Genomic DNA, 18649 nt, shown 5'->3' on the forward strand with positions numbered 1-18649 from the left:
TTATTTCCCCAGGCGTCTAATCCAGTGGTAAAATAAAACATAAGGGTTTCTCTCCCCCCTTTTTCTTGTGGCACCTCTTCTGCATCTTCCAGTAGAATTTCTGGGTTTTTTAGAACTTCCTCTATCAATTTTGCCCAAGTTGTCAATTCCCAAGGGCCAATCCATCCTTCTTCTTGGGCTTTTTGCTGTTGATCATCTGTCAGTCCTTCCATCATGTCTGTATATCCGGGTCGCTCCGGATCTCTGTATACTCTGAACACAAGTGGAATTTGTACTGCATCTATTGGAGGGTCATAAGCTTGTCCGTACTCTGGACCCTGGGACCAATTTTGCTGTATAGCTTCATGCAACAAAGATGGCTTTCGTTCACTACCTCCTGCAGCTTGGTCACTTCCTCCTGCTCCAGTTGTGTCCAACATCAGATAGACACTTGGGGCCGTTGGACTCACGTCACTGCCGCCTTGATTCCCCTCAGCTTGATCAGGCGCAGTTGTTGCTGCAGGATTAGCCCAGCAGGTTTCATCTGTGTGACAGGTCCTCAGAGAGTCTAAAAACCTTCTCGCTTGCCATCCTTCTGCTTTACCACATGCAGTAGTCTTCCCATATGAGTTCTTGCTTTACACATCAGGCAATACTCGATCTCACGTCCATTCCAATAGCATGAACACACCTGCATATCCACAGTGTCTCCACGTAAGTCCCACTGGGTGTAAAAGACCATTCTTGGCAAGTGGGTTAGTCGGCATAACCCACATACCAGTGCATCCAAAACCTTCACCGGCTTGTGAAGTAATTGCTTGAATTCATATTTTGCCCCATTTGGAATTGGGGGTTTTCTAAGTCCAGGTCCCGACCATTGGACTGTCAGCTGTACGTCTCCACGACAAATCACACAGTGATTCTCAACTCTTTTCCATTGTAATAACTCCTTTTCATCAGATAAAAATCCTTTCTTTGCATGAAATAGAATCCTCAGGGCTCTGCCTGCCCAGAGGCCTTCTCTTGTTCTTCTTAAGGCAGCCACCCCATTGACAGTGGCCATTCTGACGAAGGGTGGAAGTTCTTGGGTGTTTGTGGCCATATTTAGCTCCTGGTTTTGTCTAGTTAGGAGTTGGCTTCAGCTGCTCCACTCCTTGGATTCCTTTCCTCTTCAACTCTACGTGTTTACTATCCAGTATCTTCACTACTGTATCTGTGGTCTCATACCTAGGTTTAACAGCAGTGTTGGTTGGGTATTCTCGTGCTCTCACCCACACCTTCTGTCCAACCTTGAATGGGATCTTTGGTTCTGGTTCTCTGTCCCTTTCAATCTGACTCCTCCCCACTTCCGGTGTCGAAAATGGGCGTTGGTTCAGTTCTTGCGAAGGGGTGGGCCTGCCAGCACGTTGGCGGTCATTCAGGCCTGTCCAATTTCCAGGGCCTTAGTACTCCACTCCTTTGTGTTAGCATTTTTTCTGATACAGTTTTTCACCAGTCCAATAGCCCTTTCTACAACTCCATTTGCTTGTGGGGTGTATGGGGGCGAGTAGATTCTCATTACTCCATTTTTCTGGCACCACTGGTCGACCTGAGCATTACGGAAATGTGTTCCATTATCCGTTCTCAGCTCCTTAGGTATCCCCAGATTTGAACACACTTGATCCAACATGCTGATCACACTGCTGCCGTTGGCTTTTCTCACAGGCTTAACAGTCACATAGCCTGACATAGAGTCCACAAGCACCACCAGATACTTTTCTCCTTTCTTACCGGTCACCCCCATGGGCCCGGCAACATCCATACATACTGATCCCCATGGAACAGTACTCTTTATGGTGAAACCATCCACCCTTTGTCCTTGTCGTCCTGCATTGTATCGACCACATACTTCACAGTCTTTGAGAACTCGGTAGACTTGGTTTCTCGGAATCCAAAGTTGCAGCTTCTCCAGCTCCTTCCGTGTGGGAATGGTGCCTGCATGGCCAAGCGCTTCATGTACGGCCAGCACCACTTCTTTCACGGACTCTTTTGGAACTACCCTTCCCTTGGGTGTCTGTTCCCACTTCTCGATCCCGACAACGACAACTTTTCTCAGCTGCACATAGCGGTCCACTTCTTCGTTCCCGCTCCAATGTGCTCCTTCTTTTACATGGGCTTTCTGATGTACAACATCTAAGTCCATTGTTAGCCTCAACTCGGCTATTTTTCTCCACAAATCCATATGAGCTACAGGCTTCCCCTTAGCTCCCTCGAATCCATTTTCTTCCCAAATGGATAAGTCCTCTTTCAGGGCTTGTGTGCAGTAATGACTGTCTGTAACACTTTAGCCTTTTTTACTTTCCTCTTGTTTAACTCCAAGAGTCCTTCTAGTATTGCTGTAACTTCTCCAGCTTGGGCACTCCCTGGCGTTTGACCTTTCCAACGATATTTCTCCTTATCTTGATACTTCAGAATATAGCCCCAATGAGCTACATTGTCTGTACCTTTCTTTGATCCATCCGTGTACATAGTCCAGTCGTATGGCTCCACAGGGAGTTGCGTCTCCTTCGGTAACTTTTTTGTCGCCGACTGGTTTGGCCCGATTTCCAGCTCAGGGTCTAGCAGGATGTCCTCCCACCTTCCCCATCTGGCATTTGTGGTTAGTGCTCTCAATTGTTCCTTTCCTTAGGAACCGGTGGACTTGACTTTGAGTGATAACTTTTATCCCCTGTCCTTGTGCAAGTTCTTTTAATGCACTCCAATATCTAGCCAGGACTGCTAGTTCTTTTTCTTCTGGTGGATATTTTCTCTCAATCAAAGACAGAGTATAGCTCCACAATGTTACCATACCCCCTCCTTCATTGCTCACTTTTACCACCGAATCCTCTTCTTCACAGCTTATTTCGGCTAGCAGACGAGTAGTCAGACTATGCGGCTCCAGCCTAACTGCGTCTTGAATGGCTTTCTTTAGCTTTTCCAAGCAATCCTGATCTGTAGCTGTCCAAATCCATTGCTTTTGCTCTTGTCCATCAGGTTTCTTCTTGAGACGAGCATAAAGGGGCTTTGCGTATTTCTGATAATGTGGAACATGATCTCTCACATAGTTACACAGTCCCAATATTTTCTGCAGGTCATTCTCAGATTGCGGTGGTTTAATCTGACTCAATTTCTCTCGGTATCCTTCTGAGAGTCCCAAGTCTGATGATACCTGGAATCCCAAATAGTTAACCTTGAATTGTCCAAACTGACATTTCTTCAGGTTGAGTTTTAACCCAGCTTCTGTGAGCTTCTGTATCACCTTTTGCAGCCGCATTAGGTGTTCATTTTCATCATCATCTGCAATAAACACATCATCGATATAGACTGTTACTCCCAGATCTTTCAATATTTCCATTACTGCTGCTTGGAACACATTTGGTGAATTTCTGTATCCCTGCGGTAGTCGTTGCCACACATAGCTTTTCCCTTTATGTGTGAATGCTGTTTTCCCTTGTGACTGTTTTGCTAATCACAGGGAAAAGAATCCATTTGCCAGATCAATGCATGATTTGTATTTCTTAATTTGGAGAGTTTTTAGTGCTCCTTGGGGATTTATCAAACTCGCTCTATTGGCTATTGTTCGTCGATTGAGAGCCTTGAAATTGATTGCTGGTCTCCAGCCTCCTCCTGCCGACTCTGGCTTCTTAACTGCTTGGATGGGGCTGTTAGTGATCGGATTTAATTCCACTCGAATGATCCCCAGAGCTTCCAATTCTTTTACTATTTTATCCATTTCCTCAACCGCTCCAGGGTTCAAGGGATATTGTCGCACTGGTGGATGTACTCCTCCTTCGATGACATGAATGTGTTTAGTCCCCAAATCTCCACAATCATTTTTAAATCGTGCCACATTAGCTTCAGAGATAATTTCCCTCAATTTCTCTTTCCCTGCTTCAGAGAAATCACTTTCTTCAATTTTTTCTTCTGTGACAGCCGGTACATCCACTTCTTTGTACCAGCTTACCGGACTCTTCCCAGTTGGAGTTATACCCATTCGTACAACTCTTGCTTGTAATTTTTTCACTCGTCGTCTTATTAGTGTTCAAAGTCTTTTGGGCCGATGCAATTCTTTCAAATCTCTGACTGATATCAAATTAAAGGGGCCTTTTAACCAAACTATCCCCTTCCATATTCCAAATGGTGTTCTCTCCGTTGCCCCATTTGCATACTGGATCAATAGGTATCCTATGGTAACAAGGTTTCTGCGGGTCATGGACACCTCTGCTCCCGTGTCTACCAGGTACGGTTCTCCATCCACATCAGCGTAGATATCGTCCCCTTCCCAGTAGGCATGGTCTAGCGTGACCCGCTCCTCCGAAGCCATTACTTCTGTTGCCCTCCAGCCGCCGCTGTAGCTTGGCGGACTTCCTGGAGGGCTTTCCTTTGCTCTGGAGTTAATTTGTCGTACTCCTCTTTAGGGAGATAGCCACCACCACGAGGTGCAGGTGTAGGTCGCGATTGTGGTGGTGGAGGTGGTGGACCTCTCGGCTGAGAGCTCCATTGTCCGGCTAGAGGTCTTTGATTATTCCTCTGTGGTGTTTGATGTGACTGAGGAGGTGGTGGTTTAGACACTGAATTTCTTTTCTCCACTCCCCCCGGTTTTTGTCCTGATTTCGGGGTGCTCTCCTTCTTCCTCTTTTCTTCATAGAACTGCTGCTCCAAATCCCAGCTCTTTACCACCGCATCCATTTGTGGGACTGTAGTGCCGTCTATGGGCATTTTTACAAAACTTATCTCCCCTCTTCTTCCTTTAGTGACCTCTCTCAGAGCCCTAACATAGCGTTGTGGCAAAATCGTCTGTTTCAGCCCATGCCAAACTTGAACCAATGTTTGACCTTTGTCTAATCCAGCTTTAGCTCGAGCAATATGGGAATCTTCATCGTTGGGATCTTCCAACACTAACCTGGCATAATGGTTTCGTGCTGGTTCACCCCGACTGATGGGTTGACTGGTAACTTGGGCTAGCCACATAGATTTACCCTCTTCACTGTTCGAAGCTCTGTCAATAAGGGGCCACACTTCTTTCAGATAATCCTTTAGGTCTTCATTTGGTTCTTTCTCTCTCACCAGCATCTTTAATTTCTTGAATTCACGGAATTCCCTGCCGTCTGCTTGAATTTCAGCTTGAATTGCTGGCAGTCTTTGCCCTCTAGATCCAGCAGGAAAGTTCTGATTTGGGAGGCTTGGTTGTAATCCTGACGATGGTGGAATTGTTTCTTCCTCATCATCCAGATTTTCTTCATTGATTTCTCTCAACACTTGCCGTGACCAGCGTAAAGCTGCTGTTTTTAGTTTTCTCAGCATTACATCATGGGCAACGCCTAAATAGGCGACTCTGAAGTTATTTGTTAACTCTTTACAGGCAGTCAATGTAGGATAGAAAGGCCACATTAGCATATTAGCCCACTCTCCAACAGTAGCTGTTACCTCGAGAGTTTTCTTTTCATCTTGTCGCTCTATCCACTCTTCTGGGATGTCATACCCAGTTTGTCCAACTTCTGGAGCATAGGTTTGTCGCTTATCTCGGGTCTCCACTGGGTTGACTCTGACATCTCTTGCAATTCTCTCAGAGGCTACGCGCACATTATACACCCCAACTTCTTTCTTTCGTCCTCTGTAGAGTCCAGTTCGTAGTTCTGGGCGTGAGACTTCTCTTTCTCCTACCACAGATAGCGGTTCATCCTCTTCTGAGTCTTGTGGATTGATCTCCTCTTCTGACTCTCTTTCCTGGTCCTCATCCATATCAGATTCATGGGGAGGACATAGGTCTTGTGGTTGTGGGTCCCCGTTTTGTTCTAACTTTCGGGGTGTCCCAGTTGCTTCAGTATTTCCGACTGGTAAAGGAATGAATATAGGATCCTCTTCTCCATTATCTGGTGGAGGAGCCTGGAAAGGCTCTTTCATCCGTGATTGGGAGCCTGTCAGGTGTATGATAGTCTGGAGCCCACTTGCAACTTGTTTTAATGTTGGTCGTGGGGTTTTAATCCTTAACTGCTGCACTCCCACAGCATGTGCTGATCTTTTCTCACTTGTCGCCATGGGAATGGGCTGCATCACTAACGGGGGACTAGTTGACACTCCACTTACTCCAACTGCACCCTTTTTTGGACCTGCTCTATTTGGTCCTAAATTCACCGCTTCAAGTGCCCTTCTCACGCGATCTTGCTCATGCTCATTGCTAGTGACCACCACAATCTCTCTCATTGATCCCCATACTCCTGGGGTACGCATGTGTAGGTTCACGGCTGCCATGGCAACCTTTTCTGCCTCTTCCCATGTCATTTGTCCAGATTGTAATCCGTCCACACATATCACCACTCGCCCATGCTGGCGTTCTTTGGCCATATCAATAGCTATTCCCAGAGTTTTCAACATTTTCTCCGTGTATTCGATTTAATTTTCTCTCCCTGGGTAGCTTTCAAAGGGCACATGTATGAGAGCATGATAATTCATTCGTGGTGCGCTTGTTATCACCATCGATTTTCCCTCCAGATTTCTCCCCTTTATGTTCTTAATCTCCTCTTGGTACTCCTTGCCTGCCTTCTCCTTGAGGCTTGCTCAGAATTTTCGGTTGGCAATTTTCAATTTGGGATATGTGAAGACAATGAGACTATCTCCATCTATATCCCAAGGACTGCCAAAATAATGATATGTCCGTCCTCCATCTTGGGTCACCATCTTTTTGGTTCCTTCGGGCATAGGGTTCAAGTCTTCCATGTAGTCAGATTCACTGTATACATGGTGGGTTTTTGCTTTGGCTTTTCTAAAGATTTCCTGCGAGGGCCCTTCCTCTTTACTATGGTAACTTGGTCCGGGAACACATTCTTCAGATTTAAACTGTCTCAAGCTTCTGGGCCCACATTCCGGCGACCGACAAAATATCTGTCCAGATACTCCCTGAAGGCTTCTTCGTCTTTTTTCCTGTTCAATCAGGCGTTCTGTATGTTTTTTAACTGTTGAGGTTGTTCCTCTCACACTTCCTAAGGGCAATTTTTGCCACTCTGGGTCGAAGCTTGTCAGGAGCTGGTCCAGGCTTTTATCTTCTTGACCATTTATTCCAAAATTAGGACCTCCCTGGGTTGTTAATTCATCTTCACTTTCTTCTGGCTTGTTTTCCTCATCACTTGGTTCAGAGTTGGCCTGGGAATCTGTTTTGCTCTCGTCTCCAGTGTTGAGGATCTGACTTCCATCCTTATCATCCATCATAGGATATTGTTCCTTAAGCATTCTTCCTACCCCTTTTAGTCGTTCTGCCACGGACTTACATTCGGCATATACGGACGCTGCTTTTGCCTTAACATCAACCAGGACCGTCTCTACTCCCAACAACCCAGCTGTCATTTTTACTACGGGGTCATAACTTTTCTCAGGACTTATTAAAGTGGTGATTTGTCCTCTTTGCCACCCTTCTTTGAGAATTTTGCACCACCACTCAAGACAATCTCTGGTCCCCGCCTTGTCTTTTGGGACTGGTGGGCTTGCCAGTACGGCCAGGATCTGCCCCTCTTTATGCTGACCTGGATAATATACCCCTAATCTGTGTACTATGTCTGCCATAGCTTCCTTGAAACTTTCTTCATCAGGTTCTACACTTTGATCTCTGACATAATTTTGAACTGTTTCTGCCCAAAAATCATATCCTCGTCCATACAATACTACTCTGTGTGGTTGAATATTCACTTCTTTTCCCCCGTCTGGTTCGGATCCAGGGGTTGCTACAGGTCCTGACTCTTTTTCAGCCATCTTTTTACTGCTTGTCTTTACACTAACCTTACTGTTTCGTAATGATTATCCTTTCTTTATTCTCTTGGTTGCTGAGATTGTCGATTCCACCACTGTCGTCTCCTTGGACTTCAGCTATGGTCCTTGTCGTCTCGAGTCGTCTGCCTCTCAAAGCCTCTCTTGGCGCCTTGAGTCAGGGATGAGTGACAGACTGCTTGGCTATTCAGCGCTAATTCCGGAGGTTAACTCCAAATCAGCTGCTCCTTTTCCCGCTTCTCCCCTCAGGAACCTCACGGGTTGATGATCCTATTCTCTCTTGTAGATCACCATTTTGCACGGTATACTCTCATACCTGCTCTCTTTTTGATGATCCGATCCAGCAGGCTCCCTCGTCTGCTTCCCTTCCTCGTCGTTTCGTGACGATCCAGCAGGCTATCTCTGTCTGCTTCTCGTCCCAGTTTAGACGATCCAGTAGTGACACGTCTACTTCTCGTCCCAGTTCAGACGATCCAGCAGTGACACGTCTGCTTCTCGTCCTTGATCCCAGCTCCCTGGGATGCTTAATCCTGTTGTCTTTACGTCGTCCTTCTGGTGGTCGCCTCCAAATTTTCACCTCTGAAAAACAGATATGTTTCAAGCCGTTACTGGACCTATACAGGCCATCAGCCGACACTCTCCACGACACCGTCTCCTTTGGCGATCTACTCAGGGTCTTTCCACCTTTCCAATGGCAAAAGACTCTCCTTTGGCCAGGATTCTTCCTCGGACCCGACTTCACTTCGTCAGGTCCCTGTTCGGGCGCCACGTGTCAGATCCCGCTTCATATAAGACCAGCTCTCCGTCTCTGGGGTCCGACCTTCGTGTCTCCGCGGGTATTACCCAGCGGGGCTGCACAAAGGCTGTTTAAGCTGGTGGCGAGGAGATTCGTCTAGCCGCTCACTGCCTCCATCCGGACGTCCACCCCGCTGATGCTGATCTCGCACCCCGGTCGAATAGCCTCCTTCTGGAACCAGGATACGAGCCGGCCACGCCCGTTAACGGCAGCTCTCCTCTTATGGATCAGGGCTCTTGGAATGTTGCTAGATTTTAATTTTAGTGACTCGTACAGCGAGTCCCCAGGATGCGTTAATTTCGTTAAAAACCAGACTAACCTTTTAGAACACTTTTTGATGTCATACACCCAAAAAACTTTAACTTTTACATCTTAAGAAGAACCAATAAATCCAATGTCCGAGCCTTAACACTTTAACTGCATGCTTGGAAATTTATTGCAGGTTTTGCAAGTGCTGACAACATAATCAAAATCGGTTATATGATGATAATTTCACAACAGTAATTCAAATATAATCAGAATAATGATTGGCAGAGATTTTTGTTTTTGATTCAATAATGCTATCTGATCTTACTCTGACTGGACTGGATTAACTTCTCAACAAATCCCCAGTTCGATGAACTTGGTCTCCTCTTCATCAGCTTTTAGTTGTTAGCTGACCACGATCCTTGTGATGTTGTAATCCTTCAGGAAATAATCCACATAAGAGTTTATATCCTTCAGGAAATAAATCCACATAAGAGTTTATTCCTTCTTCAATCAACCAAAAGTTGATCTAATCCATTCTGGAAAGATGTGATGCTCCATGAGAGAGAAAGCGTTGAAACTTCCCCACTCAGACTTAAGGCCAGTGATTATTCTCCAATGCTCTGCTACTCCATGACTGGACGGCCTGAGTGGGAGTTGAAAACTCTCTCAAATAATCTCTTATGTCTCCAATCCTCTCGCTCCTCGATTCCAGTTGCAGCTCACAAGATGGTCAAGTCTTGTGATCTCCTCGTAGCAGCGGAGAAGTGACAACAGCACCTCTCCCTGGAAGAATAACCCCGTTTCCTGTTGTTGTCTAGTTTTTATATGAAACTCTTGTTGATGCTCAGTTGATCTTGGTTACCATAGGGATAATGGTGATTCAAAACCCCCTCCCATACTCCTCTCTTTTACTGGAAGCCATCTGGAGAACTCATGTCCTGGCTGTCAGTAAATCTATTGTGCAAGTTTCCTGTTTTTCTGAACACATCTTTTCTAAATCATGTTACATCAATCACATTTAATCATATTTAATCATTTCATTTCAACTCTTTTTCACATAAAAGCAATTCATATGATCATATACAACATTTCATTCATTATTATTCATTTCATATCTTGTTACATCTTATTGTTCTGAACAGTTGTTTTTATTATCAGCTCTTCTGGCCTCGCTTGCAACATCATTAACTTCCTTTTCTGTCTCTGCCTCTGCACAAAAACAACTTTTCCTCAGTTCCTTTTTCTAACTGCCAGAAAAACAACTCATTTAATCATTCATTTTACTTATTTGTAACATACATTTTCTAATCAACTCTTACTGTTATTACATTAATAGTTCATTTAATCATACTTTGTCATTTTAAAATCATCTTAGACATATTCCATCGTCTTCACCACTGAGTTCATCCCGTGGGCCTCTCCATCTGCAATGGAAAAGTCCGGTATGACCTCACTTACTCCAGGAAAGTACCAAACACTGTTCAGTTTATTCCAACAACGTGTGTATTAATCCAATGGCACGTATTATATTCCAAGATGAAAACAAGCTGAAAGCAAGCTTAAAGTCATCTTTCTTGACAAGCCGCATGTTCTCCTTGAATTGCTGGCTGTCTGAGTGGTGTCCAAAAAATGAGGTGGGCTTCATAGATAATTGGCAAAGCTTCTGGGGAAAACCTGGTCTTGTTAGGAGAGACGGCATCCATCCCACTTTGGATGGAGCAGCTCTCATTTCTAGAAATCTGGCCAATTTTCTTAAATCCTCCAAACCGTGACTATCCAGGGTTGGGACCAGGAAGCAGAGTTGTAGTCTTACACACCTCTCTGCAGCTTCTCTCCCCCTGCCATCCCCTCATTACCCCATCCCCGTAGAGATGGTGCCAACTCCCAGACCACCAATAACCAGCAAAAATCTATTTAAGTATAAAAATTCAAAAAGAAAAAATAATATAGCACCTTCAACTGCACCACAGACTAAAACAGTTAAATGTGGTCTATTAAACATTAGGTCTCTCTCTTCTAAGTCCCTGTTAGTAAATGATATAATAACTGATCAACATATTGATTTATTCTGCCTTACAGAAACCTGGTTACAGCAGGATGAATATGTTCGTTTAAATGAGTCAACACCCCCGAGTCACACTAACTGCCAGAATGCTTGTAGCACAGGCCGAGGCGGAGGATTAGCAGCAATCTTCCATTCCAGCTTATTAATTAATCAAAAAACCCAGACAGAGCTTTAATTCATTTGAAAGCTTGACTCTTAGTCTTGTCCATCCAAATTGGAAGTCCCAAAAACCAGTTTTATTTGTTGTTATCTATCGTTCTCCTGGTCGTTACTGTGAGTTTCTCTGTGAATTTTCAGACCTTTTGTCTGACTTAGTGCTTAGCTCAGATAAGATAATTATAGTGGGCGATTTTAACATCCACACAGATGCTGAGAATGACAGCCTCAACACTGCATTTAATCTATTATTAGACTCAATTGGCTTTGCTCAAAATGTAAATGAGTCCACCCACCACTTTAATCATATCTTAGATCTTGTTCTGACTTATGGTATGGAAATTGAAGACTTAACAGTATTCCCTGAAAACTCCCTTCTGTCTGATCATTTCTTAATAACATTTACATTTACTCTGATGGACTACCCAGCAGTGGGGAATAAGTTTCATTACACTAGAAGTCTTTCAGAAAGCTCTGTAACTAGGTTTAAGGATATGATTCCTTCTTTATGTTCTCTAATGCCATATACCAACACGGTGCAGATAGCTACCTAAACTCTGTAAGTGAGATAGAGTATCTCGTCAATAGTTTTACATCCTCATTGAAGACAACTTTGGATGCTGTAGCTCCTCTGAAAAAGAGAGCTTTAAATCAGAAGTGCCTGACTCCGTGGTATAACTCACAAACTCGCAGCTTAAAGCAGATAACCCGTAAGTTGGAGAGGAAATGGTGTCTCACTAATTTAGAAGATCTTCACTTAGCCTGGAAAAAGAGTCTGTTGCTCTATAAAAAAAAGCCCTCCATAAAGCTAGGACATCTTACTACTCATCACTAATTGAAGAAAATAAGAACAACCCCAGGTTTCCTTTCAGCACTGTAGCCAGGCTGACAAAGAGTCAGAGCTCTATTGAGCCGAGTATTCCTTTAACTTTAACTAGTAATGACTTCATGACTTTCTTTGCTAATAAAATTTTAACTATTAGAGAAAAAATTACTCATAACCATCCCAAAGATGTATCGTTATCTTTGGCTGCTTTCAGTGATGCCGGTATTTGGTTAGACTCTTTCTCTCAGATTGTTCTGTCTGAGTTATTTTCATTAGTTACTTCATCCAAACCATCAACATGTCTATTAGACCCCATTCCTACCAGGCTGCTCAAGGAAGCCCTACCATTATTTAATGCTTCCATCTTAAATATGATCAATCTATCTTTATTAGTTGGCTATGTACCACAGGCTTTTAAGGTGGCAGTAATTAAACCATTACTTAAAAAGCCATCACTTGACCCAGCTATCTTAGCTAATTATAGGCCAATCTCCAACCTTCCTTTTCTCTCAAAAATTCTTGAAAGGGTAGTTGTAAAACAGCTAACTGATCATCTGCAGAGGAATGGTCTATTTGAAGAGTTTCAGTCAGGTTTTAGAATTCATCATAGTACAGAAACAGCATTAGTGAAGGTTACAAATGATCTTCTTATGGCCTCAGACAGTGGACTCATCTCTGTGCTTGTTCTGTTAGACCTCAGTGCTGCTTTTGATACTGTTGACCATAAAATTTTATTACAGAGATTAGAGCATGCCATAGGTATTAAAGGCACTGCGCTGCGGTGGTTTGAATCATATTTGTCTAATAGATTACAATTTGTTGATGTAAATGGGGAATCTTCTTCACAGACTAAAGTTAATTATGGAGTTCCACAAGGTTCTGTGCTAGGACCAATTTTATTCACTTTATACATGCTTCCCTTAGGCAGTATTATTAGACGGCATTGCTTAAATTTTCATTGTTACGCAGATGATACCCAGCTTTATCTATCCATGAAGCCAGAGGACACACACCAATTAGCTAAACAGCAGGATTGTCTTACAGACATAAAGACATGGATGACCTCTAATTTCCTGCTTTTAAACTCAGATAAAACTGAAGGTATTGTACTTGGCCCCACAAATCTTAGAAACATGGTGTCTAACCAGATCCTTACTCTGGATGGCATTACCCTGACCTCTAGTAATACTGTGAGAAATCTTGGAGTCATTTTTGATCAGGATATGTCATTCAGTGCGCATATTAAACAAATATGTAGGACTGCTTTTTTGCATTTACGCAATATCTCTAAAATTAGAAAGGTCTTGTCTCAGAGTGATGCTGAAAAACTAATTCATGCATTTATTTCCTCTAGGCTGGACTATTGTAATTCATTATTATCAGGTTGTCCTAAAAGTTCCCTGAAAAGCCTTCAGTTAATTCAAAATGCTGCAGCTAGAGTACTAACGGGTACTAGAAGGAGAGAGCATATCTCACCTGTATTGGCCTCTCTTCATTGGCTTCCTGTTAATTCTAGAATAGAATTTAAAATTCTTCTTCTTACTTATAAGGTTTTGAATAATCAGGTCCCATCTTATCTTAGGGACCTCATAGTACCATATCACCCCAATAGAGCGCTCCGCTCTCAGACTGCAGACTTACTTGTAGTTCCTAGGGTTTGTAAGAGTAGAATGGGAGGCAGAGCCTTCAGCTTTCAGGCTCCTCTCCTGTGGAACCAGCTCCCAATTCGGATCAGGGAGACAGACACCCTCTCTACTTTTAAGATTAGGCTTAAAACTTTCCTTTTTGCTAAAGCTTATAGTTAGGGCTGGATCAGGTGACCCTGAACCATCCCTTAGTTATGCTCCTATAGACTTAGACTGCTGGGGGGTTCCCATGATGCACTGAGTGTTTCTTTCTCTTTTTGCTCTGTATGCACCACTCTGCATTTAATCATTAGTGACTGATCTCTGCTCCCCTCCACAGCATGTCTTTTTCCTGGTTTTCTCCCTCAGCCCCAACCAGTCCCAGCAGAAGACTGCCCCTCCCTGAGCCTGGTTCTGCTGGAGGTTTCTTCCTGTTAAAAGGGTGTTTTTCCTTCCCACTGTCGCCAAGTGCTTGCTCACAGGGGGTCGTTTTGACCATTGGGGTTTTTACGTAATTATTGTATGGCCTTGCCTTACAATATAAAGCGCCTTGGGGCAACTGTTTGTTGTGATTTGGCGCTCTATAAATAAAATTGATTGATTGATTGAAGCAGAAGGTTTGGTCATATTATGCCTGTTCTGGAATCCCTTCACTGGCTTCCGGTCTCCTTGAGATCGGATTTTAAGGTGTTACTATTGGCCTCTAAAATTGTTCATGGACTGGCACCCCCCTATCTCGCCGGCCTGGTTGAGTCCTATGTGCCGTCAAGGGCTCTGCGTTCACAGGGTGCAGGACTATTGTGTGTCCCAAGGGTGAAGAAAAGGTCAGCGGGTTACAGAGCTTTTTATCACCGCACCCCAGCTCTGTGGAATGATCTGCCTGCACTAATACGACAGTCGGACTCTGTGGAGACTTTTAAAGCCAGGTTGAAGACACATCTGTTCTCCCTGTTTTATCATTAGTATTTTATATGATTGTGTGTGTTTTTTATTCAGTTTATTTTACTTCTTTTACCTTTTATGGTTAATTTTTTTTATTGTGTTTTAATCTTATTTCATTTTATTCTGCTTTTAAATGTTTGTGAAGCGCCTTGAGACGATTACTCATGATTTGGCGCTATATAAATGAATAAATTATTATAAATTATTATTATTAGAGATAACTTAATTTATGTACTTATTTGATTAGTTTCTTTGCATGTGTGGATTGCTTGGGTTGTTACCAACAGCTGATGAAAATTTTATGTCAATAGCACCTTTAGAAATATTCTATTTACTGAGAAAAATAGTGAAATGTTCATTACTAATTTTACACGCTGTAAGCCATACCTGAAGAATACACAGGTTACACAGACAGCGCCGCAGTTCGGCATAAGCAGACTACGCAGCCTGCGTGGGGCACCAACCATGTTGCACTAGTTTGCAGGGCCTCCAATTGACTGACAAATGTGTTGAAATTATTACATTATTACATTTCAAAATCAATATGAATTATTTATGAATAGGCCCATCGTTTTTGTCTTTAAACATTGTGTAGGCCCCTACCCCATTACTTAATTGGGGCAAATTAATAGTTTTTTGGCCTAATATAAAGCCCCCATCCACCCCCGCCCCGATTCCCTGAAATGTTACAGCCCTGTTTGCGTCTTTCTCTGTTCGCTGTGTCACCTAACCAGGGTTGCCAGATGTGACGATTTCCAGTCCAATAAATGCTCAAAAATGCATGGAGGCACTAAATCCTGCGCAATTTGAACTGATTTTTAAAATGTGTGTGGCAATTCTATACAAAAAACTCATCCAGTGCCATATTTTTACCCTAAACAAACCAATTGGATGGGAAAACACCCAATCTGGCAACCCTGCGCCTAACTGAAGTAGCACTGCTAGCCCACATTCGATTCTGACACGAGACGACAAGTTGCCACTATGCCACAATTAAATAATGAAGCGACAGCAGGAGTCTGTAGCTGAAAAACAGAGGAAAAAGAAACAAAAAGATGATGCCCGTGCATCCCTTGCTGGTAAGTACGTGTTAAAGGTTTAAATTGTTTTGATTACTTAGTGTTCAGTGGTGCTGCTTAAGCTAGGTTGCGTTGGCTTTGCTGATTTGATGTAGCTTTAAACGCTAAACTAATCTGGATATTACAAGGCATGTGGCACGTTTGCAAATAGTTGGGCAGTGTAGTTTTGAGTGCCTTATGTGTATTTAATGTGAATTTTAATAAATAGTAATGGTTTGAGTAGAACTTTTGTGTGTGTGTGTGTGTGTGTGTGGGGGGGGGTTCTCTTGTATGGGGGTGGGGGGGCCTCCCTGACCAGTTATGCTTAGGGCCTCCAAAACCTTAGCAGCGGCCCTGTACACAGATAAATTTTTCGATTGTGAACACTGTGCTTAGACCCAGATAAAACAATGCGTAGATGTGATGAATCTGAAAAGCACAGCATATTTTCATTATAGCGCACTTCCCTAGTCAGACAGCATAATTACCTCTGTTGGAATGAAGGTTCTTGTTATATACGATTCCTGTCACACTCATCCGAACAACTCCAAATGCTGCTCTGATATAATTGGCATTCAGTTAAGTTAATCTGGGAGAATCAAATGACTGATATTCCTTTCAGAGTGCCTGGATAGCAACTTTGTTTTGTATTGTAATGATGTCTTCACAAATGAAGCTAAGGCCCCTAAACCTCAGCTCTGTGACCATCCTGCCTCTGTTAACACAGAGGAGCTCAGCTGCTGGTTTCATTTCTCCTGCCGTACCATACTGGACTCTGTGGCTCCAATAAAAACTGTGCAGTCCAAAACTAAGCCTGAGCTGTGGTTCAATGCAGAACCTCGCGAAGTTAGGCGGGAGCGCCGCAAAGCTTCCAAATCCTAAAAGACTGCTGGCGATGCTACCAGAACAACGTGAAGGAGACCAAAAGACAATATCTGTCAAATATCATTGACTCCAATCGTCAAAACCCACAAGTGCTATTTAAGACCACTGACACTGTTCTTAATGCCCCACAGCCTGTCAATGTGGAGGCATCTCCTGAAGTGTGCAATAGCTTCCTCCGTTTCTTCATTGATAAGGTTGCTACTGCTAGGGCTCTCATCTCAGCTCCTGTATTGGACCCCTCAGACTCTGCTCCTTGTTCTGTAGCTCTTGATAAGTTTGATCCTGTGTCCCTGTCCTTTTTAGAAGATCTGGTCAGCCACTGGTCAGCCACATGAAGCCTTCAGGTTCTCCCCATGATGCTATAGGGCAGTCAGTCTTGGCTGTCATTAACAGCAGTCTGTCTTCTGGTGTTGTCCCCCTGAGTTTTAAAAATGCAGTGGTGCAGCCACTACTTAAGAAACCTGGCCTTGATCATAGTGTACTGGCCAATTTCAGACCCATCTCCAAGCTGCCTTTTATTTCAAAAATTTTGGAGAAAGTTGTTCATGCTCAGTTAAAGTCATTTTTAGACAAGCATGGTGTCCTGGTGGGCTTTCAGTCTGGCTTTAAAACGCAGTCAGCTCTATCAAGGGTTTTTAATGATATTCTCATGGCTAATGACTCTGGTGACTATGTAATTCTTGTTCTTCTTGACCTAACTGCGGCCTTTGACAGTATGGACCACACCTTAGTGGCTCTGTTCCACGGCGTAGTGGATATTCATGGTACTGCTCTGGAATGGTTGAAGTCATATCTGGCTGACAAAAGCATGAGTGTAAGCCTTGGGAACTTGGAGACCAGCTCTCCTCCACTGTTGTATGGGGTTCCACAGGGGTCCATTTTGGGGCCGCTACTTTTTTCTTTGCATTTATTGCCCCTGGGATCCATCTTGAGAAAGCATGGCATGTCTTTTCATTGTTATGCAGATGATAGCCAGATATATGTGCCACTGAAGAAAAAAAAATGTTATAATGTTATATCTCAAAAACATCAAAGACTGAATGGCTTTAACTTTTTTTTTATTTTAATGAAAATAAAACAGAAGCGATGGTGTTTGGCACCAGCGGCTCTCGTGGACCCTTGCCCGTTGACTTGGGCCATTTGGCAGAATATGTAAAGACTATAGTCACAAACTTGGGTTTTAAGATGAACAGTGATTTTAAATTGGATTGGCAAATTAGTTCTGTTGTGAAGTCCAGCTTCTTTCAGATTAGGCAGATGGCAAAAGTGAAGCCATTTCTTGCACAAAAGCATTTTGAGACAGTGATCAACATCCCGGCTGGATTACTGTAACGTACTCTATTTTGGAGTCAGCCAGTCCTCCCTCGCACGTTTCCAGCTGGTGCAAAATGCAGCCGCTTGCCTCCTAAAGCGCCGGTCACAACCCATCTTGCGTTTTTTTTTTCGCCATACGTTTTCTGGGGATGCCACGGCCACTACGTTTTTGTGAAAACGTACGGAGGCAGTAGCAAGAGGAGGGACGGAGTACGTTCAACGCACGTCTCTAGGAGTGTAACGATAAAGAGAGTTGACAATAAAGAAGTGTGTGTGTGGGGGGTCGGCTTTTCTTTTGATCACATCAAATCAAATCAATTTTATTTATATAGTGCCAAATCACAACAAACAGTTGCCCCAAGGCGTTTTATATTTTAAGGCAAAAGCCATACAATAATTACAGAAAAACCCAACGGTCAAAACGACCCCCTGTGAGCAAGCACTTGGCGACAGTGGGAAGGAAAAACTCCCTATTAACAGGAAGAAACCTCCAGCAGAACCAGGCTCAGGGAGGGGCAGTCTTCTACTGGGACTGGTTGGGGCTGAGGGGAGAGAATCAGGAAAAAGACATGCTGTGGGAGAGAGCAGAGATCAATCACTAATGATTAAATGGAGAGTGGTGCATACAGAGCAAAAAGAGGTGAATAAAAAGAAACACTCAGTGCATCATGGGAATCCCCCAGCAGTCTAAGTCTATAGCATCATAACTAAGGGATGGTTCAGGGTCACCTGATCCAGCCCTAACTATAAGCTTTAGCAAAAAGGAAAGTTTTAAGCTTAATCTTAAAAGTAGAGAGGGTGTCTATCTCCCTAATCCAAATTGGGAGCTGGTTCCACAGGAGAGGAGCCTGAAAGCTGAAGGCTCTGCCTCCCATTCTACTCTTACAAACCCTAGGAACTACAAGTAAGCCTGTAGTCTGAGAGCGAAGTGCTCTATTGGGGTGATATGGTACTATGAGGTCCTTAAGATAAGATGGG

The 18649-nt window shown here is 43.5% G+C and overlaps 1 protein-coding gene across 4 annotated transcripts in view; it reads left to right on the plus strand.

Moving 5' to 3' along the window:
- The window catches only part of grid2 (glutamate receptor, ionotropic, delta 2), a 2248146-nt gene that overhangs the window by 1681686 nt on the left and 547811 nt on the right, over nucleotides 1–18649 (plus strand). The window lies entirely within an intron of this gene.

Source organism: Thalassophryne amazonica, chromosome 5 (genome assembly GCF_902500255.1).
Source record: "Thalassophryne amazonica chromosome 5, fThaAma1.1, whole genome shotgun sequence".
Lineage (NCBI taxonomy): Eukaryota > Metazoa > Chordata > Actinopteri > Batrachoidiformes > Batrachoididae > Thalassophryne > Thalassophryne amazonica.